The sequence below is a fragment of the Paralichthys olivaceus genome, chromosome 12, assembly GCF_024713975.1.
Source record: "Paralichthys olivaceus isolate ysfri-2021 chromosome 12, ASM2471397v2, whole genome shotgun sequence".
Taxonomy (NCBI): Eukaryota; Metazoa; Chordata; class Actinopteri; order Pleuronectiformes; family Paralichthyidae; genus Paralichthys; species Paralichthys olivaceus.
In genome coordinates this window covers 11,959,315-11,983,764 of record NC_091104.1, presented here as the reverse complement: position 1 = coordinate 11,983,764, position 24,450 = coordinate 11,959,315, and the positions used below count along the sequence as shown (strand labels likewise).

Sequence of the window (24,450 nt, the reverse complement as noted above, 5' to 3'; positions counted from 1 at the left end):
CCCTTCCCAAGGAAACCAATTAGGCAATTTAATTAGGCTTTTTTGATTCGCAGCATAGCCGAGGCACACGGGGATGATCATCCAATTCGCTTCCTGCGGAGAAGGACAAGTAAAAACACTGGGAGGCGTTGCTTGAACAAACAAAGCTATTGATATGAGACCGGCTGAGAGATCCGGGGATGAGTGAAGAGGAGGCATGGGGAGCTCGGCAGGATTGGTGAATCTGGAGTTTTGGTTAAGAGAAACACAAACAACCTGCTGCATCTGTTAGAATCTGCCTCAATAATTATAGTTTAGTTCAAGCTGCAGCTTTTAGCCAAGTCTACATCTTAAGTTTAGTTTACCAGTAAATGTGACTCCACATTTTGAGCAGCTGTCGGGAGAGGCTATGTTTTTTAAATCACCACGAGATGGCAGCACTTGACTGCTGATGATAACGTCAGCAGTCACAGGCGTTGCAGCCTGGAAGTCATGCAAAGCTCCGGTTCAAAGTCAAATGCATTGCTTTGATTCACATGTCCCTGGAATGCACATGCAACACACATACATGCAAACATCTATATATCCACACACACACTGAGAGACTGCATTACCCTGCACCAGTGAATCTATTACAGTGTAACACGGCACACACTGAATGTCTGCTTAATCAACAATGTCACCACACAATTTCAGTATATTGGCTGTTGGGTTGGTATGGAGGAAAGTGTCAGTCAGCCGTGTCACCCATCATAACGCCTGTGTTATCCCTCTATCTCCTATCACCCTCTCTGTGTGCATGCATGTGTGCACCTCCTTGTGTGGTGTGTGTGTGTGGGTGTGTGTGTGTGTGGAAATGGGATGTCAACCGGTTTGTCCTAGTAATGGGGAACATGTATGATTGTGACAGACAGAAGTTCTGGATGACCGCACATGCTGCCGATGCGCGCGCACACACACGCACGCACGCACACACGCACACGCACGCACACACACACGCGCACACACACACACACACACACACACACACACACACACACACACACACACACAGGCCTAAGACACATGTAGGGTGTGAACATGTGTACCGAAGCATAACTTTATGGAAAAATGTCTTGAATAAATAATTAGAAACATAAATACTTCTAAAGTGAACCCACAGTGGAGGCTAATCCATTCCCATCCTCCATCTTGCTGTTTTAAATCTTCCCTTCATTATATTTATCCCCTTTTTCTTTTCCTAGTCATTTCATCTCTCCATCCTCCCCTAGCCAGCTGCATTTCTTGGACAGGGCTCCTGGCTGCGGTCTGAGGGAGGCGAGTGAAGCTAACCGTTTGAGAAAAACAGCTCTGGCAAGGCCAATTACACCCAGACAAAGCACTTTGCATGTTATTGTGTTAGGGATTCATGCTTGATTGACTGAATGGGTTCTAATGAGGCTGGGGAACGACGTGCAGGAAAGGAAGAAACACTCCTACGTCTCCCTGATGAATTGATACACCCGCATTCTGCATGTACACAAACACATGCAGGTGCAAACATACTATTCGCCCATGGTGTACACTTACAGTGTAGAGGTGAGCAATTACAGTACATTGCAATGCACGTGGGGGGATATTTACAGTGAAGATACAGCCAAATCAAGGCAAACCACTGCTTTCCCAGGCTGCAGCTGTAAAGTATGTGTGCATCAGTGAGTGTGCAGCACATGAAGAGGAAAGGTACTGCTTCTGCAGATGTGCCTATGTGAGGCTTCACTCCAACTGGCATCCTTTTATAGTATCACTTCACTAGGTAGAGTTTGATATAGCAACAGATGGATTGGTAAAGCCTATAGCAGTGATAAAAAAAAGTCAGACATTATTTTTGTTGGGCCTGTAAAACAGACGCTGGTTTTATTTCTGTGTTGTACGCCCGGCTGCGACTCCACCAACTTTCACATCTTTTAAGTCTTTTTGTTCTCTGCCTCAGCGGGATAAAAGTTGAAACGGGTATTAGTAGCCACGGGCAAATGAAAATAACAAATGCCAAGTGTGACATGCGCAAGATCACTGTCAACAGAGTACAAATTGAAAATGAAATTAGCTTGTAACCCCGGACCAGGCTTTGAATGTTAAAAGGCAGGTATGAGCTGCATGTTTGCAGGATGCAGGGTGGGAGACAGAGAAATGCACAAGCATACAAATAAGGACTCCTTCATTTGCTAAATAGACAATTAACTAATAGTGTTAGTTATATCATATGCTGATTTCATTTGATTTGAGCATTGAGATACCCAGAGTGTAACATTCTGTGGAACATTCACTGTGGCCTCCTGCTTATTTACCAAGTCTTTTTTGTCTTGCTTTCACAACTACACCTGCTCATCTCCTCGTCTCCCGTATCCAACTCATTCATCATTTCTTGTTGCCCCTCCTCTCCCTCTCAGCTCTCTCCCCTCCGCCCCAACCATCTCCCCCATCATATCGAGGTCAGGGTGAGGGGTCAATTGTCTGGGCGCACCACTGAGCCTGCTCTTGAAGGAGAAGCCATGTATCTGTCTTCTCCGTCCTTTATTCATGTTTTATATCACCTGACAACTCTTTCTCCAGAGAAGACGGCCTCACTTTCACCTGCAGTAACCAACTCATTGCATGTGCATGTGTGGGTGTATGTATCTCTGTGTCCTTCTGTGTCCTTTGCCTGCCCCTTTCACCCACCCTTGTGTATTTGCCCCTTTATCTCTGTTACTCTCCAGCTCTCTCCTCCTTGCCTGTCCATTTTCCTTCTCTGTCCTCCCTCCTCCATCGATAAGCAGTACTAATAAGGCAATTAAAGCCTAATTAAAGGATTCTTCAGGGAGGAGTGAGGTCCCAGGCAACTTCATGAAGGGAAGGGAACGGTGTGTTTACTCATGTCCCCCGTAAACTCATTCTCACCCTCTCCTGACCACCACAAAGTTTTAAAAAAGTGCAGAGATAATGAAAACCCTGAGGAGGTGTACACACACAATCTCATCAGGTTTATATATTTTACTAAATCTTCAGATTTCTTCCCGTATTTTTAGTTGTGTCAAGAAACGGGCAACACAAGGTAACTTGCTAATTTGTTCTGCTTCAAGTGTATTTATCCAACCAGCGTCAGCCCACTCGTTGTCAAATTTGCCAGCGCAGATCAAAGGGCCCTGTGCTGCGTGTCAGCCAGGTTACCTCTGCATGGCGTTCTGAATCAAAGTCACGGATTAAGATGAAGAGAGGGAAGGGATGAGGCTAGTGTGTGTGTGTGTGCGTGCGTGTGTGCGTATGAGTGTGTGTGTTGGTCGTTCAAGGACAAGCAGCTAAAACTCTTTGGGGTTTGAGCAGCTCAGTACGAAGGGTCTACACTGGATCTATGTTTTTTACATTCAACATTTTTTTAGTTCCACATACATCCCGAAGCTTCTCTTACATCCCAATGCATGCGATCGCTGTGTGCACTTGTAGTCTGAAACAAAATCTTTACCCCTGATTTAGAAGGCACTTACAATGCATTAGCCTTGTGGTAATTACTAGAAACTCAATTAGAAGAAAACCGCTGAAGACCAGGACCAAACTGGAGGGCTTAAGCTGCAACGCTGGTAAATGGATTTGGAGTTAATTTAGTGAGTCAGAGGGTGAAACAGCCATCAGTGATGTTTTAAGCTGCAGCGAGCAACCTGAGCGCTCAGGGCTCTGTACCATAGGCTGATCTCCTCTGTAGTCTGCTTTCAACTGGCATTCAGCTTCACTTTGGTTGAAGTGTTACAATTAAATTGCTCTGGGAATTTATTTTTCCTGCCTGCACATACACACATGCATGTTTGTGCATGTGACAATCCTTCATCCAACTTTTCTTTGTTGGTCGTCTGTATTGTGTCTTTGATGTTTACACCAGTGTTATTCTGTTCTGAGTGGAAAGGTATATGTTATTCATGGATCCTCGTATGTTCTCTAAAATGTTTATGACCTTAAGCAGTGCCTGTCTGTCTCGATCGAATATCTGTATTCACCTTCTATATGCTGCCTTCTCCTGTAGTATATTTGTGTGGCAATTTGTGCAACAAATTTAAGACTACATATTTCTGTTGACACAAATATTTGAATAATTCAGACACAAACCATATTGACCAATATTGTTTTTCTTTTAAATATCAAAGCATATAGTACATTTCTTATAGAGATACCATGAATTTTGATATATATGTACCGTGCATAACATTTACACTTAAAAACATGCAGTATATAATCAATGTGTCTCATAAATCATAATTGGCTAGTAATACTTCCCAGGCTGTTGGTTTCTTGATTATCTCTTGGTTTCAAAGGGTACCGCACACACATTGTTCCTATTGGGACAGTAATACATGGCAAGCTGGTGAGTTGTAGCACATGTACAACTCTGCCATCTAAATCCAGGGAGAGAGGAGCGAGCAGATGGACTGCACCTTGCAGAAAGTGTGGGTGGTAAAGTCAGCATGTCCCTTTATGTGTACTTGTGAATGCTCCTATTGGTGCCAGCGTGTGTGTTGGCTTGTGTGTGTTCACATAGGTGGTATTGCAGGATCTTGGCTTTAGCCAGTTAGGGTGTGTGTGTGTGTGTGTGTGTGTGTGTGTGTGTGTTGACATCATCAGTTGGACACAAAGGGGAGGATGGAGAGAATGAAAATATGTGCTTATGATGTGATTTAAATGGACCTTCACTGTCCAAGTCATTCTTTGAGTGTGGATTGTTAAGCCCCACACAGTATTGTATAAGTGTAAGCTTCATTTTTTATTTTCCCATCGATGAGACTAAACGCTGCAGCATGTCATATGCCTTAATGTTAAAGTTCTCCAGTAGAAGTAAGTACAAGTCCGACATACTTAACTAAATGTACCTTCATCAAAATGGATCTAAATTTTCTTGATTGTGCAAAATAGACACTTACTTTGCACTTTATGTAATCCTAGATAAAGCAAACTAACACTGTAACAGCTGTACAATATAATGCATAAAGGTTATAATGTTTAGTTATAGAGATACAGGTTTAACTTTAAGGTAATTTTGAGGCTGTTTTTGATGCTGTTGTATTGAGAGGAGCTTCTAATTTGTCAACCCTTACTGACATGAATGTTCAGGACACACTGCAACACAGCTTTCTTTAGATAGTTTTTACTGTAATGATATAACTGTTGATGTCTGTGAACTGGTCTTGACCTTATCATGTTATGAAATTGCCCTTAACATGAAACTGAATTGAATACCTTTTATTATAGTCCATTCATATTTTGCCATATTGTAACCTTCTTTAGATAAGTGCTACACAAATAAAATTATTATTTTCATAACATGAAACAAGGTCTGCATCAGTTTACATCCTCTGGCTCTCTCTGCTCCAAATGCAGACAGAGAGTGATTCCTGGGTGCACGTACCACATTGCAATAAGGGGGTATTCAATGATCAAAATACTCAACATATGTAAAAATAAAGATATATAAAATATGAACCCACTCGGGAGCACTGGTCTATACGGGTTAGCCTCAGGTCTAGCGTGTAGCCTGTCTGGCTTTCCCCCACTTCTGTTTCCCCCCCTCTTGCCTGAACATAGGCCTTTCCAGCCTGACTGTCGTAAATCGTTGACCTCACGGGTAATTCCTCCTGGCGACAAACATTGAGAATAGTTTATAGAAAAATCCAATGATTGTCTCATTTGCTGTTGTAGGTTGTAAAGAGGCAGCAAAATTTAATTTCCATTCCATAACCAGTTAAAAACTCCTTTCAGGGGCTTTAATTCAAACCAATGTTTAGACAAAGCAAGAGATGAATGGGGGTTAAAGCTGAGGTGAAACACGTGAATATACATTCACCATGCACCTACTTATTTATGCAATTGTTCAATCAGACAATCATGTGACTGCAGTGCATTACACACCATAATGCAGACGCAGGTCAAGAGATACTGTCAGTCTTACAATGAACAAATCTCTGACATCTGTCATTGTGCCATTATTTGTGGTACCAGACAGGCTATGTATTACTATTTCAAAAACATAAAGCAGCTAGTGAGTGGACTGCAGACAGAAATTATTCATTGATGAGGGAGGTCTGCAACTCAGGTAACTCTTTACATGTGGTGAGCAGAAAAGCATCTCAGAATGCAAAGTACATCCAACCTTGAGGCACACATGGTCTGCAACAGCAAAAGATGGTGTCAGGTTCCACTCCTGTCAGCCAAGAACAGAAATCGGAGCCTGCACTGGTAAGACACGTCCAATAAATGGACAGTTGAGTGGGAAAACGTAGCCTGATCTGCTGATCTGGATTTCTGCTGAGTCTGCAGGATGTTTGATGTCATCAACATGAATCCATTGACCCAACCTGCCTCGTGTCAACAGTCCAGGCTGGTGCTGGTGGTGTAATGATGTGGGGAATGTTTTCTTGGCATACTTCTGGCCCTTTACTACCATTAACCAGCCAACCTGCCAGTATTGTTGCTGAACATGTGCTTCCCTTTATGGCCACAATCTACCCATCGTGTTATGACTACTTCCAGCATGTTCATGTCACAAAGCAAAAGTAGTCCAAACCGGTTCCATGCACATACAAATGAGTTCAATGCACTTCAGTGGCCTCCCCAGCCACCATACCTTTGTGATGTGGTAAAGCAGAAGATTCACAGCAGCTGACAAATCTGTGTAACTGACGTGATACAATGACGATGTCAACATGGAGCAGAAACTCAATGGAAAGTTTAAATCATATTGTGGAATCAATGCCAACGAAGACCTGAGGCTGTTTTTAGAGCAGAGGGAGTTAAGAAACTGCACAGCACGGTGTTCCTAATAAAGAGCTCAGTGTCCAATCCAATGTTGCAGCAGGATTAAACATTAGCCAATTATCTTCGATTAGGTTTTACAGATCAATATTGCTCTTTATTCTTGTGTTCTCTGCAGTATAGATGAAATACTGACTAGAACAAAGGAACAATAATTAATTTAAATAAATCCACTGTTTATATTTTTATATTCCCTTCACATGTATTTTGCATGTTTACCCATTTATTACTTTTATCTCTATTTTTTGACTGTCCTCTTTGCTGCTGCAACAAAGCAAATTTTCCTGTGGGTGTAATAAATATCTTAACTTATCTTATGCTTTATGTTTTCATACCTTTGTTTGTCAGCAAAAATTACTTATCTGATTTTTATATTGAATTTGGTGGAAGGATGGGCCGAGATGGAGCCCATTCAATTGTGGTAAGAATTAAACAACATATTTTGTACAGATTTATACAACATTTCCATTTCATTTTTAAAAGAGCTACTATATGAACTATATGATCACCATCAGTGAAATCAACTTGGTTTTTCGTGCACGGTGTGTAATCACCTACATTTTTCTGAAGAGTTTCTAATTGTATGTGATGCTGTGATATGCTGAATGACAATGCAACCATGAATCAGAGGGCATAAAAGCCCACTTGTGCTTATTTTAGACCCCACAATGATACCATGCGATTAGTTTGTAAAGTAGAATGAGACCAGCTGCTTGACTGGTAAAGGAAGCAGTGATTACTTTTGAAAAGGTTCTGTTTAAATTAGCCACAATACCATCTTACCATACATTTTAATTTTTCTTCACATGGAGATTAAACATACGTACTGAGGCCCTTTAGCTGGAAATGTCTCCGTAAATTTCAGCATCTCTTAATTCTAATCTTAGCAAAATGATCTGCAGTGGAAATTATACAGAAGCTTCAATTTCCTCTCATGTAGCCTGAACTCCTTCAATATTCCCAGAATCCCTTAGGTCCAAAATTACATCCAGTCTTTGGTGGATTGAGGCTCAGCTCATATATAAAGGTCGTACATGACTATTAATGAGTACCTTTGTTCCGGTTAGCGTCTCTGGAGCTTGTTAATTGAGCTAGCAACTCTTTCCCTGTGTGGCTTTTGGATGTACGTACATACGGACGCGGGGAGAGACAGCTGACACAAGTGTGTCTTTTTTTCTCCTCCGGTGCTGCCAACTGTGATGGTGTAGCTAAATGAGGCCTGTGATGGACGCCGTGCCAGGCAGCGGCGATCCAAGCCCACTGCTTCCTCTTCCCTCGCCGCCTGGTGTACGGCGCGATGGCCAATCAACTGCTCACACAAAGGAGGAATTAGCATATTCCCTGGCACAAAAAATTGCACCCTTAATTGCAGCTGCATTGAACCCATGTTCTCCACACCTCCTCACCGCTCTTTTCTCTGTCTCTCTGGTTTCTCTCGCTTATTTTTTGCATTCTCCCCATCAGCAGCAGCCTCTCCAAGTATGTTTTTTTCTCTTCTGTTATTCTTTCACGTTTCACTTCGTTCCTCCTCCAATCATTCAGTCTTCATCAAACGGCTATTGTGTGAGCTCAGGGGAAGAACGCAGAGAGAAAGAGAAAGAGAGAGAGATGGGGGCTGGGAATGTGTTTGGCATGCTGTACTATTGGAACGAGGTTGTCAGTCTCAAATGATGCTCTCATAATCAGCACATTGGAGCAGGGCTGCTGCACAGAATGACAATATCAGCCTGATGCTAGGTACATTTCTGTAGTCTCCCTTTTGGCCTGTCAATCTTTCTTTATCTCTCCGTTTGTGCCGCTTCCCCGTTTCCATCCTGACGTTTTTGTTTGTTTCTTTTAGTCGTCCTTTCCTCGTTCCTCCGTTTTCTGGCGCGCTTTGCTGTTCATGTGCAAATTTCCTTCTGCTTGCACCTTGCTTTGCCTCCGGTGTTTCATCTCCATCTTTCGTTCCTGTTTGCTTTTCACTCCTGCTCGTTTGCCACCACCACCCCCGCCACCCCCACATGCCTCAGTTTATCCATTTCCTCCTTTACCTTTATTTGTCTCAATCTCTCTTTCTTGTGTTAATTACCAGCAGCAGAGAGCAAGGTGGGACTTAAAAGGTTTCTTTAATGCTAATTTTGTTTTTCCTGAGTGGAATACCTGTCTGTGCGCTAAACAGTTTAAATTGTCTGTATTAAGATCTCTTTCAGTATCTTCCCATTTTCTCCCACTCATAATATGCTCAAAACAGCAACACATTAAAATACAAACACTGTAGTTTATAGGGGTTTCACAGACTACTCGACTATTAAAACCACCGGTCAACACAGAGCATCATTGTACACTCTTCGTTTATGCATAGTTTATGCATGGCGCAGTAATAGAGTAGAGGTAATGGCAATGCATCTACAGTAGATATGCAGCAGGGAGTGCTGTTGTTGAAACATAGTCAAGTCATAAGCCGACTTTGCAGGACTTTAAAGGGATAGTTCACTGAAAAATGGCTTTATCTACTCACCCTTATGCAGATGGAGGGGTTGGGTGTAGAGTTTAAGTGCACAACACGTTTGGTCTTTATGCTAAAAACATGGTGTAAATGATGCTGTTTGAGACAAATATGAATGTTGGGGCTTTTGGACACTTGGATGACACCACACGAGCAGTACTGAGGCATTTTATGTTTTTCTGTTGTATTTTTAAGTCTGAAGAAGATGTCACAATTCACTTAAATTGTATTGGATTCGGCTGCAACACAGTTTACCCCTGAGACTCCAAATGTGTTTAGTGGACTCAAACACTTCACCCACCCCTCCATCAACATAGTGGTGAGTGGATAATGAGTGAATTTTCATTTTTCTGTAAAATATCTCTTTAAGGCCGGAGATATCCTTGCTTTTAACATATGCAACATGGCTGCCTCATGTATCCTGTCTTTGTTTTGTGCGACAGTTCCTCAGAAATTAACGCAACGTGTCCACAAGATGCAGTTGGCACATAATTTGGAATAACGTTTACCATATTGTTAATGGCATTTCATCATGGTGATTAAGTTTTGCATGTCTAACCATTTGGGTTTGTGGGTGATGTTAATAATCTAAATAGAGTTTTTGGGGGAGCTCATGCTCCCATATCAATGTGTCGGTCACTCACTATTAATGTTTATTTCAATAAAATTGTGAGCCACCTGAGCATGTACTTTTTGGGGGGAATATTTGACAAGTACTAAAATGCAGTAGTCACCAATGTCCTGCTAGTTATGAGTATATTCAAAGTCAACCTTTCAGTCACACTGTCACTATCCCCCCTGCGGAGTTTTACCAACCAGACCTGTGGTTGTGCCGTCACGTTCATGCGAGTATCATGTTTGTGCATCTGCCTCCTGACTCACTCATCATCATCGCTGGGCTCAAACAACGCACTACCTCTGCAAACACTGTCACTGCTTTGGCTCTCCTGCTGTACACTGTCACAGTCGCTGTGTGTCTGTCTGCCTCTGTTGTTGCTTGTTGTCTGTCTCCCAGAATTGCTGTTGTGGTAACGGCGTTTATTCTGCCAGTCAAAGACAAGGCAGCATCACTCGTCCTTGTGCTGTGAAGACGAAGAGCGAGTGAGAGGCAGCAGTCAGATTTCAGACTGTAAAGAGTCCTAGGTGATTTACACAGTTGTGTGTCTGAGATAAGCTGGGGTCTTGACTGCCATACAGTTACTTGTGATGCAGGTAAGTACAGCTCGAGTGGTTTCACATCCAGCAGAGGCAAAATATGAGGTTTGACCAAACTGCAACCTCTTCATTTACCTGTTCACAGTGTAAGGGGCCTCTTCTTCTCCTTGTTTTTAAACAATTACTCCTCCTAAGGAATATTTACCAAAATAATTGTTGTATATAAAAAAGGAATAACATGTATGTGCTTGTAAGTTAAAGGTGTCTTGTAAATAGCCAAATGCATTGGCATGACACAGAAAAAAGAGTAAAACTTTGTATGTGTGTATGTTATACTGATTGTTATATAATATTACAGATATAAAGTCTGGTGATATGGATTAAATACTCTTTTGAGGCAAATGTTATGTATAATCACAATATCACAATAATCACTATATAATAAATTCAAAGGAAAATCAGTTAGTAACTCTTTATGGATAAAATAACCAAACTAGAATATCTGATTCGGGCAATTCCAGTTAATTAAACCCCTGAAAAACACGTTTACTTAATCATTATAACCTAAATCTAAAAATGTCCTGACACATGTAAAGATTCAAGCCTGGACAGTTTATTGTTTGCAGTGGCTGTGCAAGTCCTTGGTATTGGTGTTTTAAATCCTTTTCAAAGCATCCCTTGAAGCATGGTGGTTGTGTCCACGTCTTTATTCACCCAATGAATCTTTGATCAATTCAAGGCTCCAAGAAATCTTACACCCATTACTCTGAATCAACCTGTAACAAATTGCTTTTGTTATTTGCATATCAAGTCTGCTATGATTCCAGTACAACACTACAGCAAAGAAAATTGAATCCTGAACGTGTTTTTACTCTTTTCTATGTAAAAAAAATAAGTAATTCAACATGTCTCTGCTCCCCTCCTTGTTCCTGCTGACAGTTTAATGGTGTAATACAATGCTTTGCGAAAATGTGGGTATAATATTGGATGTTTTGTAAAAACAGCCTGAGGACATTTATAGGAAATACATCTCAACTTGTTATATTGTGGAGATGCATCGTCAGAAAAAAAAATGGAAATCACAGTTTCCTGAAAAGATACTGCGACAAACTGACATTGTTGCAAATAACTATCATAAATTAATTGGTGTGAAGTGACTTTAACCCCTTTTTGTTTTTAAATCTGGTTTTTCAGTGCCACCATGTTCATTAATCATACAGATAAATCTCAGTAAGCATGCTCTCTGGTATGTGTTTAAGCTGAAAGGCCTGCACAAATAGCCTCTTTATTAATAATGCTTGACAGGGTTTCTGGTTGGAAGCTAAAAGCTCATTAGAAAACACTAACTAGTCCCTGGTAGCAGAGACGCATGGCTGCTGCTGGTCTCTAATAAAGAACAGGCTAATTGGTTAATTATATTCATAGACAAAGCTCATGAGTGCCTTGCTTATGGACCTCATTACAAAAGGGCTAGTATTTAAAATGCGTGGCGTAAAGCTGGGGTCAGTCTTAAGGAGACTTGCTGTATAATGAACACGCGGCCACACATTGACAAATGAAGGTGCGCTCAGGCCAACACAAACAGACAACGGCAGGATTCGCACACTGCCGTTGTACAAATTATCGAAGAAGAAAGGAAGTAGCGACTTCACATCACGCTGCTAATTAAGGAAAATGGCTTCATTAGTATGCTCTGTGCGTAAGCCGTTAATAGACTGGAGCAATCTGACTGATTTAAGGGGAATTGATTTCAATGAAAATCTTGCTCTATGTGACACGAGAGCATACATGTGGTGTCATCAGCCCCTTTGTTCGGCTGCGCCTCAGAAGTTATCACGTTGAAAACCTAGTTCTGGGAAATTTTACTCTCAAACTGCTCAAACTTTTAAAATAGGTCCCGACAGAGAGCTAAATAAAGGAGAGATGCAGGGAGAGCTCCAGGATCAAGATGAAAAGATGGATAAAAGAGGAGAGGGGGTATGGCTGACCTGACAGGAAGTCTTTGACAGGGACCCACACGGCAGGTAGCAGAGGTGTAGGACTCTGACACTGAAACTAAGCGCACAGTCATCCATCACTGTGGCAACTCCGCCTGTCAGCATGGCAAGCCGAGGGACGAAAAAGGCGGTGCTGGGGCAGATGGGAAGGGAGAATGAGGCCCAGAGTCCTCCACCTGAGGAATCGCGGTAAGAGACAGAGACAGGACAGTAGCCAGGACACACACACACACACACACACACACACAGACTTTTTAATTTCCTGCAGACTTACGCTTACTTTAACCTAAACCTTAAATATGTCTTCACCTTGAAATTCAATGATTTTCCAGGATTTGTTTTTTGTCCCCATAAGGAACACAAGTTCCCATAATGGGACTGTGACACAAATACACACACACACACACCTCAATGACTTCAAAGGAATTTATGATGACTTGTACATTTCCCAGAGACTAACTTTAACCCTTGTCTAATCCTAACCCTTGTCCTAAATTTAACCTTAACTCACCCTGATCTTAAAACATGTCACATTAAATATAAGGATTTCCTTGATGAGGATTTGTGTCCAAATGAGGAATAAGAGTCTCCATAATATGACAGATTCAGGTCCCCACAACATGTGCAATGGCTGCAATGTATAGACCACAAAAACCCATTTTTTAAATTATATATATACACACACACACACACATACACAAGTTAAAATAGGGGGAAAAGTGTGTGTTGACCGATGGCTTTCCCTGTCCCTGTGTCCACTCTGCAGACCAGCTGTCTGGAAGAAGTAGATACAGCACATCCATCATCACAGCCCCCCCTGCCTCTGAGACCTCTGGCTGGGCTGCAATAAAACTGAAAGTGTGTGCATGTGCATTTGGCAAGGAGCACATGGGCTTTTCATCCTTCTTTCCTCAGCATGTTTTCCATGATGGGGCGCGATTGTGCATGTGTTTGAGATTATCTCCATGTTGTGCTAATAGGTTTTGAGGAGCACTAGGACATTTATATAAGCTCTGTTTTCTTTGAGGCCTAGCAGGGGAGAGAATGATTAAAATTTCCTCTGACAACATTGTATTTAGCGTGGTCGTGTGCATGTGTTTGTGTGTTTTGCCACATTACAGAAATATCTCCCAACACAATCACTTATAACAATCAGCTGTATTCAGATATGGCCTGAGCTGTGAGCGCTTGATTTCTACATCACATCCAATACACAATTAAAGCTGATTACCATCATCTGTAGCTTGTTGTCAAAGGAAATAAAGCAACAAAAACAAAATGTGAGTGGGCAGAATAACGGCAAAGTCCCTCAGGAGCACTTATGAAAAATTGTGGGTAATGGTCAACCATTGTTTGAATGGCTTGCGATCAAACTGTTGCTGCCCCCTGCGCATACAGCCGGCCTGATGTCACTATGTTTGTGTACGGTACAGTGTCTGGATAATTACATTGCTTTTATATATGAACAACAAAGTACACAGCACGACTTTCATTTCCCACAATTACTCCTGTGCCAGATCTGTTTCACTGTGTCAGTGTTGCAGGAGCAGGCCACTTCATTTAATTTAGATACTGTAAGTCATGGAAGATTAAAATGTAACTCAGTTTGTGGGTCTCTGAGGGAAAAGGCAATCATCAGAGTATCGTATATCTAGTTAAATTTCAGGCGAGGCAGATGTCGAGCAAACTACGATATTGATATTGCTCCACATTAGACCAAAAAGTCACACAATCCTCCTGTGATGATGAGAGATACTTGAGGAGCAACATTCAAGGATCACTTCTGTGACAAAGTCTCCAGAGGCCACAAGATGAGATCAAATCCTGACGTCTAACAGTAGAGGCTTGACATATAATTATGTCTGTGGACACAAGATACCAGGGAACATGCCGACGATTGACATTATCCTCAACCACTGTCTGTTACCCCGTTCAGACCTGCTAATAACATCCGTCCTGAGGGATCCGATCACAAGCGGTTAGCCCTAAGTTCAGGTGCGAGCACACCCGAATGTGTCCTGAGATCCGACCAGCGATTCAGTTGATGTCCTCTGACTCACAACAGTTTCACAATGAATCAAACGTAAGTTCATGCATCTCAGTGTCCATTCATAGCCACCACCACTAATCACCACATAATGGTTAAATTGGTAAAATCTTTCTTCATGGTTCTGCAAGTTCATCCATTCATCTCCTCCTGATGTTAATACCAGGTCTGAACAGGGCCTGTGTTTGAAAATGGCAGTACAATTGATTAAAAGGTCAGTAGTAAATTAAAGGTTAAACCTTAATCAAACTACATATATATCAGGTTTACTTCTCATTAGCATATAGTTTAATGTGAGCATATTAACTGCAAGTCAACTGCATAATGCATAGTGCATTGTTTTAAATATTAAATAAATAAAGACTCAACAGTTCTTTTCTCTGGGGACAACAATCTTATAGCGGGAGGAATCTTAAACTGCAGCCGTTTAATGCTTGCAACAGAATATTGAATGAGCGATAGATTATTCAAGACCTACAGTAACAGAAAGGGGAGGGTGCTCCCTCTTCTGATCAATCGGCCTCATCAATACTGAATCTGCTACACTAGACTACTCAAGGCTTGAATGGTGAAGCAGAGCATGTGCTGGAAAAAGACTTTCAGAAGTCAAGTGTACTGAAGATGTTTGTGAACTTGAAAGAGACACAAAAGGAATGCGAACAATAAACGCATGCAGCCTCTTGGGAGAGCTGCATGCTATAGAGATAGACAATAGATAGACTCGATCACCACTTTTAGAGTATAGCTTGTAAAAGCACACTCAAAGTGTCTCCAACTCCCGCAATAATGTGATTGTGGCCTTCAGACAACATAATAACGGTGCCTTTAAAACACTCCAGAATGTGTTTTTGTGTGTAACTCACACACTCATCGACAGCACAGACTGGTCTATAAGGTTTGCTACGTCTCCCTTGAGACTGTGCTCCCACTTACATCTCTGTGACCCAACAAAAGAAGCTCTCATTTGCACGGCTAAAACCCCCCTTAAAACTTAACATTTCTATAGGTTACTTCACTTGAGAGATTTAAAGAATTGGCTCACAACAAATCACAGAGTACAAATATGAGTGCATCTTTAAAACAGCGCAACAAAGACCCTGCTCTCATCTGTGGCTTTTCAATGCATTAAAGCTCTTAAAACATCAACTCAACAGGCATCACTGTGGCCGACTCCAGTACTGGAGCACAAGGCGAGTACGTCTAGACCACAGTAATCACTGCCTGTGGCTCTTCAGTGGTTTGAGTGATATTCCCTTGAGGTTACTGTACATGGAAGTGTGTATGCAGTGTGTGGATGCGAGTTTGCAATAAAAGTGTAAGTGCATGCAAGTGTGTGCAGGTACAATTTGTCTTTTTCATCGCTGCATGTCTGGAAATGGTAGCTCCAAAGTGGGATCACTTCTATGGGGGTGCTTGAGGATGCTAAGAACCCTCGGACTAATATAGAGGCACTAAAAACTTTTACCAAATCTCTGCTAACTGGTCCATATTTATACCTCATCTCATATAGATGTGCAGTTTTCTCTGGATACTCCACCTTCATCCCACAATGTAGATTGGGTCAGGTTAATTGGAGACTATAGATCGCCAAAAGGTGTGAATGTGACTTTAAATGGTTGTGTGTCTCTTTACGCTGGCGACCTGTCCAGGGTGTATCCAGCCACTCAGCCAGTGTCAGTGGAATAGATAATGTATGTATTTTGTCGTTGAGTTATGGCCAAAAATGTATGGACATGGAAAAGAAGAAGGGATTTTAAGAATGTATACATATTTTGATGGTTTTAGGGCTTGTGTGCAGACAGGTGCTTTGTGTGCATGTGTGTATGAAATAGATTGAGATAGTTACAGCTACAGCAACTGCTGTTCTCTTAAATAAGGAATTGTATTATTACTGTGCATAGAAAATTACAGTCATTCTCATGAAACAGCATCGTCATCATCTCCCTGACTGATATTCTCATTTATATGTTCTGTACGAAATGTAATAGGGAGTCATCTGTGCACAGGCATTTTCATAGCGATGCAGCCGCTTAAATAAGTACCGACAGTAAATGAGCATTGTGGCAATAAATACTGTATATATACTGCCACGCAGGGAAGGGAGATGGGCTACTTGACAAAGAAACTAATGAGATTGATTGATTGAATGCTCTTGTTCCTAATTGGCGTAATGAAGGATTGATATCATCAATGAATATTTGTGGGGGAGTGATTACAGTATGTGAACGTTCCAGGACTGCACAGAAGGAAAAGTGAAGGGAAGAGAAGTCTGTTGTTAGCTCTGCCTGCTGAAAACAAAATACCCACTATTAGTATGGAGGTCACACTTTTGGTGATACACAGCTAATTAACCTCAAACTCAGTATGGGCACTGTTGCAATTATTAGTGGTCATTCTCTTGGCGGCCATGTAAGTGGGGCCCCGTCTGAGTGGCAGTGAGCGGCCGACCAGAGGTGGGCCATCAGCTGAGCAGTGATGGATGGCTCTCAAGTGCTGGACTGACCAGACTGCTCAAAGAGGTCTCTGGCTATGGCTCAGTTTAAGACACAAAGATTTATACAGTCGACAACAACACAAAAATGCACAGCTGGAGACAAGCACAAGTAAGGGCCCATCAGACAAAGCAAAGCAGTCAAGAGCGCGATTTAGAAATTACTGACACAGCACAAGCAACAGTCCAAGTATATTTGTATAATCACATAATTGCATTGACAGATTCATTTTGGAGTAAACATTATTAGTTGTTTCCTGGATTTTGTTCAGTCACATGTATTCTCTTTGACAGTGTTCCTGCATGTTTCAATAAGTTAAATTTAAAACTATGCAACCTTTTTAAGATCATAGTGGATGAAATTTAAGACCCATGTCAAGTATGACAGTAATAAGGGAAATTACTTATAATTCTATCTAGTAATATCAGATTGGTTGAGAAAGTACAACGCAGGGAATCATTATAAACTATGCATGCCATCAAAATATTTCTCATTCTCAACTCATATTAAAGGTCCAGTGTATAGAATTTATTGACATCTAGAGGTGAAGTTTCATGTTGCAGCTGAATACCCCCTCACCTCATCCTCCCCTTCCAAACATGAAGGTTTGTCGTTTTGGAAACCGAGTGGTCCAAACAAAATGTGACACAATATTAAAAATGAATGTCTCCTCTAACTAACAAAGGCAGCAATAAGGTCTTTGTTATAGCAAAGTCTCACAGTGGATTACTTTCATCGGCCAAAAGAAATCACAACCAATCCATAGCCAAAGTGGTGGTAAATCAGAGGAGACGCTCGATGACAAAAAGCAAAGTATTGATTAACACTGTACCCTCCCATCCTGTAACCTAGGTGACACAAACCTCTGAGATTTAAAAGCCAAAGGTTTGTTTTCGCCTCTTTCCCCCTCTTCCTCTTTTCCCTCGTAGGTCAGCTCATTCATCTTGAGGCCTGCTGAGACGTCAGAGCGGGGCACGGCTCAATCGATCAGGAAGTCTAACTGCCCTTTGCGTGTGTGTTTGTGTCCACATGCATGTGTGTATACGAGGGGTCTGACTAGAGCATTTTATTAGCGGCCACAGGGAACAGCAGCAGTGGCCTTTGCTTCTCGCATCGCTTCCTCACCTTCTCCCCTTTCACGTCTGTTAGCGCATAAATACATTCATCCCTCATCCTCTGGTTTTCTCCTACATTTATCTATCTCACAATCCTCCATCCGTTCCTAATCCTTCAGCGGTCACTGACCCAATCTACCTCATCTCCCTTTCTTCTATCCCTCCTCCTCTCTTGCCAAAAGTGAGACGGGTGACAGCTTTATGGTTTTATCTACTCTCTGTTTACCTTTCATTTTCTGGGATGACACCTAATTAGCCAGTTGTCATGAGAGGAGGCCGGTTAGTGGGAGAAGGTGTCGCGGCCGGATTATTTCACCGATAACAGACACCTGTTGTTGGAGGCACAACGAGACAGCCCAAACAGAGCGAGTGATTGGAGGACTGAGGCAGGAGAGAGGTGAAGGAAGAATGACAGAGGGATTAAGGTGGAAGGTGGTGGAAGTAGTGAGCGAGGAGAGATGATATGAAGGAGCTGAAACAGGATGGGAAGAGGGATGAAAAGGAATAACGAGGAACAAAGACATTTTGGATCCACAATGTCACAGTTGAGTTCTCAGGTGAGACGCTCACTGTCCCCGAGTGGGAGCTAATGAAATATGCCATCACCTCGGAGTCAAAGAGGCAGCCTCAAATAGATTCCTGCACATCAACGCCCCCGCCCCGCTCCAAGCTGCACTATGTGATCTGGGACAAAGTGTGGCAATAGCAAATAGAGTAACGGCATTGGCTGCAGATCACTTGGAAGCGTAAAATATGCAAAAACATTCCCTGCTTCTCCATCATGTTTTCCTAAGTGAGAGACATTTTCTATTGCAGTGTGTGCATCTTTATCAGTATGTGTGTGTGCATGTATATTTGCATGCATATGAGAACACAGCCACCCGGCAGCAGCTGCTTCCCACCACTTCTCATTGATAAAGGATGAATGACAGTAATTAGGCAAGCGGAGGTAGCTAATAGCTGGTGTGGGCAGAGAACATACTGTACATGAATAGGAGACTCCATCCGAAAGTGATTGAAGACATTCGACTTGAAGTGTCAGCTACATAAATACATTAATTAGACAGCGGCTGTGTCAGCTTTACTTTCTCCCTCATTCGGTAGACGATTAAGTAATAATGATGCATCCCTGGTCACTGGTGCACGGCTGTACCCAAGAAAACACAAAAATAGAACCCATAATAAGGGACTGATTAGGGCTGCAGCTATATTTGTTGTATTACTATTTTTTGTCTTTTTTTATTGATTCACTGTCTGTCTTCTTCACTAAACTCATAACCAAAACTCATAGGTACTTTATTTGTTATTAAAATGAAGAGAAAATGCAGCAAATCATCATATATGAGAATTAAAATCAAACCAATCTCAGCACAATAAAAGACTGTAAGTTTTGTGTTTTTACAAACATTAATTAATTACAAGCAAAATTATACAACAAATACACATATATTAATATATATACACACACATACATACATACAATTAACAGTGTATTCTCTACTCAATTGCAGTAAAACTGATCATAAATATTGTACTTGCATACTTAAAATGTCATTATATCCATTTACGAATACATTACAATGTTATGTAGAGTCTCGTAAAAAAAACTATTTCATTGTTTACTGCTTATAAATGTTTAATGCAGTGGTTAAAATAAAGTGTTTTTAATGTGCAATGTTGTTAAGTGTTTTTATATTATTATATTTATACTTAATTATAATTATAGGAAGCATTAGTCATCAATGGTCATCAAGTTTTAGTCTTCATCACATTGGCCATTCAAGTCTGTACAAACCACTTGGAATGTATTTTCCTTTTTAAAGAAAGTAAGAAAAGATAAATAAGAAATTATATATTTGTCAAAAATACAACCTCTGTCGCTCCACAGCATGATGCCACAAGTGTGCTGTCCAGGGTGGACGGAAGACGTGTGAGCTCTCAGAGCTCAGTACAGCTCTGCAGCGTGTCAAGCAGATGATCAAACAGTCTGCTGGTGCTTTAAAACCCTTAAGAAAGTCTACTGTAAAATGCTTTGAACATGAAAACACATTATACACCTCATCAAGTGGTCCACTGGGATTCCGTGGATGGAGCCCCACTCGCTCTCTCTCTCTCTCTGTGAGTGTGTGTGGTAATTACCAACCATACAACTATGATTCATATCATTTCCATAACTGTTGAAATCTAACACGAACGAATCGTTAAAAACGCCGTAGAATGACAAGGGCCATTAGCACATGTGATACTTTTTCGAGCAATCAATACCAGCAACTCCTAGCTCATCTCAGTGCTTCCCACTGAAAGGTCAGGATTACACAAGCTCAAACCGAGATAATGACAAACTTCCTTTTCACAGCCTCAGCTCTTACTGAACTGACAGCTGAAAGAGAGATGAGAGATAGATGAGATATGAATAAAATGAAGAGAAGCAGTTGGAAGTGATGGGACAGAGAGATTAATATAGAATAACTGATGTATCTGTGTGTGGAACATCTGTGAGAAGAGGTGCACAAGCAGGTGAGAGGATTTTTTTTTGCTTCAGTGTTTCACATGCTGCACACACACGTTTGCTTAGGTACCCTTAATAGGACTTTGCACTGACATCCAATCACTGTAGACAGCTGAACCTGAACTTTACCAGGACCTCAAACCACTAACACCTACAAATATTTGGCTCTTTGGCTAATATCAGCATTCACTCGGGTCAAATGCCAGCAGTGATGGAAACATGACACCTGGATTGCCAATTTCATTTTCTTTATTTCAGCATTCTAAAGGCTGATACTGCTCCTATCCCAGCATCACGTGTTTATTTCATCGTGAGACAACGTGCAACAGCGATTTAGATTTTTTGTATCATGCAAGATGCAACACTGGCAATACAGCGAGGTTTCCAATACATTGGTTTTCGGCGCATTCGTGGAGTTGAACATGACTTGCGAGGTGAAAAAACATATAGAAAAAAACCCCTCCAATATTGACAATGGGAAAGAAGTCAATCACCTTTATATAGAGGGTTTACCAGCGTGTATATAACCCAAATATACCAGCTAAGGTTGGTGTAAAAGAGGTATATGAGGAACACTGGTCCTGACAAGGTGAGTGTTAATGCTGGAAAAAGGTCCTCAACACAAACACTTTCAGTTTTTATTGAAACGCTAATATTGTTATGATCAAAACAAGCTAGCTTGTAGACCATGCACTTCTGCTGGAGCGTATTAAAGCCTTAAGATGCAGCCTCCACTGTCAGAACTGCTTGTCATATGGTCGAATAGCTTCAGAACCTCCCTCCCTCCAGACCTTTCCAACATCGGACTCGGGCCGGGGTTGAATGTGAGGGCAAAACTGATTCAGAGATTGGTCAGCTATGTGAAGGTGAGAAAGTAAAGTGGTTTCTAACTTCTGTCTTAAGCTCTCTTTTTCAAAATGTAGTATATATTTCAAACAGCTTCTATACTTTGCATAAAGTGGCAATTTTCTGATATAACCTCTTAAATGTTTTTCAAACCTTATGGAGAATTGACAGAGCCAACAGCACTGTGTGGAGAATACAGCTCCTGGTGCATTACAGCAACTAGAATTAATCAACTCCATCGATCTGTAAATTTCCGATGTAACAGTCAATTTTGGAAACAGAAAATCTGAGGCTCCTCCACTGATGATTAATTGGACTTTGCCTTCATGCAGTCCAGTGATATTTGTTTGAACTTTTACATCCATTTGAATTTAATTGCGGCTCTAATGGTTATGAACCAGAAAATGTACCCTTTTCCCCATTAAATCACCCTGCGTATTGTTGCTGAGTCCACAAAGTCAGACTCATGTGAGCTGCAAATGGTGTGGTTCAAAAGATTGATAATAATGGCAGAGCCGTTAGTTGCTTTGTTCATAGCTTCTGGTTTACACTTCGATTCATGTTCTGAAGCCTACTGTCCAGGATCAAAGGGAAATGATACAAATATGACAAACACAGACACACACAACCCAGCGTTTCTTATTCCTTTCCATTTAACTCTTAACATACTGAAATCCTCATTCCTCGTACTCCTTTCTTTCCCTCCCTCCTTCCCTGCGCCATCGCTCTGGGAGGTTATGAATATGGATAGAGGCTGCTGCAGAGGGGAGAAGAATAGGCCATGGACCACAACCTCCCTTTCTCTCACACACAGCTCTTTGTTTTTGTGTGTTCTCGTGGTTCTTACTGTTCAATTCCCCCTGCCCAGCTTAATTTGTGTGCATGAATTTGCCGTGTTATGATCATACAATGTATTTCTGCACATTTGTGTCTGTAGCACGCAAATCCAGTGTTGTTCAAAATTTGTATTTCAACCCCCCCCTCCCATTTTGGTATTGCTTGTGTTCACCGCTGAGATTCAAAATCAGATTTCACAGGTCATTAATTCTGGGAGAAACGATCAATAATTTTGTGTAAAAGTGAAGCTATTATGTGGCAACAATAGATGGCAAGGGTATATCAGTGCTACGATCAAAGGCTTGTGTTTCATTTGGCCGACGCTCTGGTGCCTGTTGTTTTCCAGCCTCCACATAATGTGGCTTGTGTGCTGCTCGAAATTCAGGTTACTCTTAGCAGGAAATTACCCTGAAACCACAGCCTGCACTTTCTGCCTGTCTTTGACTACAGCAGAGAAATGGAGGATAAAAGAAGCTTCAGTGAAGATGAAGAAGACGTGAGTGAGTCCCCCATGTCTCTAAATGGAGGTTTTGTTTGTAAAACTAGTGCAACACCTATTCTGAAACATGCCTGTTTGGAATGTCCTGTTCATTTTTTGGGACTGTGGTTGCAAGTGAGCTGTAAATGAGCCTCGACAAGTAAAGACCAGCAGCAGGACTCAGTCCACAGAACCCTGAAGCTGCACCACCGCTGCTGCACAAAGAGCTGTTCACCTGTTTACTCAAAGTTCAGTGAAGCTTGACTGGTGAATCAGTTGTCGTTGCCCTCAACCAGCCTGTTGTCGTGAACTCCGTCACTTGAGTGGATGTGTCCCAGCCACAGAGCACTGGTTGCCTGTTTATTCAACGTTAATTAATATTAACATATTCCAAATTCCAAAATGTGGCACTTTCTTGTGCCCTTAACAAAGTCAAATGTTTTGTGTTCCACATACAGTCAGAGATTGCTGGACTAAGTGGATAGAATTGTATGTAACAGTCCATGTGTTTCAATCCATTCTCTCAAAAGTCTACCATTATCTGCTTTCATGCACTGAAATCCCAAACTTCTCCTGGAATATCCAGAGGGGCTGTATACGAGAATGCTAAGATATGAGTGAGTTGCTCTGGACATTTTCTGGAACTTTTCTTGCCATCCCCCTAAAAAATGTCTGAGTGAGCCCATGTGAGAATACAGGAGAAACATTTCTAGAAAAATTCTAAGCAAGAGAGAGGGGAGACAGTGATTTGTGGAATAATTGGATAGATGTCTCAGGAGGTAATTTACGGATTTCGATGAATTGTTGTAGAAAAAAGGAAATATGCCAAGCAACAAATTAGTTTTAGGTGCAGATCCAGGATGTTTTTAAGGATTACTTAAAATAATTTCCTTTAATAGTATTTTGCTAATCCCTCAGTAATTTCTACATTTAATCAAAATGATTAAATATATCTGGCTAACCCTGTCTATAATTTTTGTCTTTTTTAATCAGATCCAGATAGACGTTGAAACATTGACTAAAACAATTTTAGAAGACCGAGAAGTTTTGGCAAAAGTGTGTTCCTTGCTTAGAATGCTTCTTAATTAAATCAGTGTACGTCTCTCCCACTGTGCAAAATATAGCAGCCCAATAACCTGCCTGTGAATATTTTATAGTAACTGGAACAGCAAAAGAGGGAGTGAGAGAGAGAGCCAGAGCACAGGGAGAGAAAAAAAAATAGAAAAATAGAAATCGGTTTTTATCACGGAGCCAGTAAATTACCGATTCTGTTGACAGCTTGCTAGTTTCACCGCCTCTCTGTCTTTCTTTTTTGGAGCAATTAAACCAGACAATTGCTCCCCTGGAATTGCCTGTCTGAAAGAGGCTTGATACTCAGGAGCCAATATCCCCTCCTTGCTCGTACTGCCGTAGGCTAGACGCGCTTCTCAAATGTGATAACATGAGTGGCCAGACAATGGAGCCAAGTTCCTGCCAATCATAGTCACAGTCAATCAAACACAATTGGTTTGCTGCTAAAATGGAAACAATAAGCACTCAGCCGTTATAAACTTTTAGGAGAGCATGATTTGACGTCTGGTGTTTTGGGGCAGAGATGGCAGCTTTCAGTGTCAAGCACAAAGGTGAGTCAAACAGCGCCACTGTCAAAAAATGCTACTCCAACTCTTGCTGTGCTTTATACATTTACTTCTGCT

At 41.4% G+C, this 24,450-nt stretch overlaps 1 long non-coding RNA gene across 1 annotated transcript in view; it reads right to left on the bottom strand.

Moving 5' to 3' along the window:
• Positions 1-11,054: 11,054 nt before the first annotated feature.
• The window catches only part of LOC109636349 (uncharacterized), a 38,152-nt gene continuing 24,756 nt past the window's right edge, over positions 11,055-24,450 (bottom strand). Inside the window, exons 4-5 of the long non-coding RNA XR_011244741.1 lie at positions 12,424-12,608; positions 11,055-11,211 (exon numbers count right to left, since the gene is read on the bottom strand). This is a non-coding gene — a long non-coding RNA (uncharacterized lncRNA). The remainder of the gene's footprint in view (positions 11,212-12,423; positions 12,609-24,450) is intronic.